Source organism: Ciona intestinalis, unplaced genomic scaffold, assembly GCF_000224145.3.
Source record: "Ciona intestinalis unplaced genomic scaffold, KH HT000819.1, whole genome shotgun sequence".
Lineage (NCBI taxonomy): Eukaryota > Metazoa > Chordata > Ascidiacea > Phlebobranchia > Cionidae > Ciona > Ciona intestinalis.
In genome coordinates this window covers 1,887-4,239 of record NW_004191140.1, presented here as the reverse complement: position 1 = coordinate 4,239, position 2,353 = coordinate 1,887, and the positions used below count along the sequence as shown (strand labels likewise).

Sequence of the window (2,353 nt, the reverse complement as noted above, 5' to 3'; positions counted from 1 at the left end):
AATATTTCTATTTTATCCGAAGGTCCGTTGCAAACATATGTCAGAAACCATGATTAAAGAAATGCTAAGCTTCTTTCTAAACTATACTTTGTGGTGCGTGGGTTCTATACCGTCACCACTATTGAAACGCATTTCCACCATAAAATTGCCAAATCGGTGACAAAACCAATTATTTGTAACAATAATTAGGATAAAACTTAACTAGAAGTCTATGTAAACTGGATCATACAAAATTACATTTAGGCTATAGTAGACACAGTTTTCTCGCCCCACAGTTTTTTTTTATAACATGTTAAAAAAGATGTAACTGCACTAACCCTTAAGAAACTTCAGACTAGAATAAATATTTATATGTTGTCGTCTTGAATGGACCTCACACATAGATGCCCTGTATAATCAGAATATGAGATACCACGGCCTACCAGAGATATATCTAGTATGCCATGGACATAGGTATTGAATAAACAAAAGCAAGAATATAATTAAGAAACATGGTAAAAATGATAACATAATCAAATCAAACAATAACTTACTTAAATGTAGAGAAAGGTAATTTTTAGTTTTTGAAGCAGTTAAAATTGATATGTGTAAAAATATAAAAAGCATACGTTTGCTTATGCTACATGTATTTGATCTTATCTACCTTTTTGAATCGGGATCCAGCAGAGAAGCATAAACAAGATGCACCAAACCAGTTGTTCTTCACAGTGCTTATTTTCATTGCATTTTTGGCAACGGCGGGGCGTAAAATTTTAAAAAGAACGTTTCGGGGTTTTATGTATCTTGTCGTAGAATTGCTCAGAAAACCACAGAAATAAAAAAAAGAGTAGAACGCGCAACTGCCCAAAACCGTGATATATTCTTTTTTCTATTCACGTGACTGCCAACTTGGTCCCCATTTTCCTTCGTCTCCATTATAAAAGATAGGCGCATAGTATTTTTGGAGATTTTAGCTGTTTATTTAAAAAACTATACCAACTATTCAAGTTTATTAGGCCAGTTTAGTTATTTAGTAGATTAACGCTTACCGTTTACCACTTGTTTAGGAAATTTAATTATTTAAATTAGTCATCGACTCCATTGACTCCAATAGTAAACGGGAACGACCCGCGAAAGAGAGAGAGTGTATCACCTCTCTCCTTTGCCGACATTGGAGATGCCCGTTCTATTCTTTTTTATTTCTGTGCAGAAAACCAAATTCTGCCCTTTCCCACTGAAGCGTGACCTGTCTAAACCAAAGCCATAGAAATACAATTTCTATGGCTTTGGTCTAAACTTTTTTGCCTCTTTCCTATCTATATGTTTAGGTATCTATCCTATAACATATTCGAAGCTGGATCGGAGGAAAATTTCATAAATTTGTTTTTATGATGAATATTGATGTTCATAATTAATATTTTTTGAATTTTTAAATTATATTTTAAAATCGGTACCGCTGGGGTCTAGTTAGTACAGTGTTCAAAATTTTAGGTTAGTGGCATCATAGATATCTAATATATCTATGGTGGCATCGGTAGAAGGTATCAAAAATGGCCGCTATAATATCTGTATTCTAGGATCACCTTGGTGACTTAGCCCGCTGTTTGTTAGAGAGTGGGATTGCTTTAAGCTAAAAACATAAATTTACTAAAAGGGTAAATTATAATGCATTACGAAGTCAATGTTCCTTACAATTTTATGCGGTTAAGCGTTCTCTTACTTTTGTTGACAACTGTATCCTATTGTGAAGGTGAGTTACTTTGCTTGTCTTTTAGGCGAAGCTTATTGTCGTATTGTATCTGTAGACTATATGTTACTGACAGTTACAAATAAATTGTTCTTCTTTTTTTTAACGTTATTCCAAATATTTAAGATTGTAGTGTCTAGCCAGGATAAACATGATTATTATTTGTCATTTCTTACCAACGTTGTTTCAGATGTGGATATAACTTCAGCAACAACCACAAAACCAATATTTCTTAATTGTTCTGATACTGGGGATGCATCTTCTAATTATAAGTGGTTTTACAAAAGCAAACTTGTGGCATCTGCAAATTCAATTCAATACCAGATTACAAACAAAATGTTAACTGGGCAATACAACTGTTCGAAAAACAATATAAGTTTAAACTCCTTTACTGTCACAAGTGAGTAAAACATTTGTATAATTGTAACTTTTATCTATATATATACTTTAAATTATCAGACAAGTAGGATATCATATAGCGTATATAAACCTATGAGCACTGGCGTAAAATACGGGTATGCAAAGTATGGCTGCATACCCTGCTAAACTGACACAAATAACGTAATTTATACTTTTCGGAAAGTTTATTCAAATAAATTATACACGATTTTCGAATAGGAACGGTTT

At 32.9% G+C, this 2,353-nt stretch overlaps 1 long non-coding RNA gene across 1 annotated transcript; it reads left to right on the top strand.

Moving 5' to 3' along the window:
* The first annotated feature begins 1,433 nt into the window (after positions 1-1,433).
* LOC113475532 lies at positions 1,434-2,094 on the top strand. Its single transcript, XR_003397277.1, has 2 exons — positions 1,434-1,729; positions 1,917-2,094. It is a non-coding gene; the product is annotated as an uncharacterized LOC113475532 (long non-coding RNA).
* The last annotated feature ends 259 nt before the right edge of the window (positions 2,095-2,353 follow it).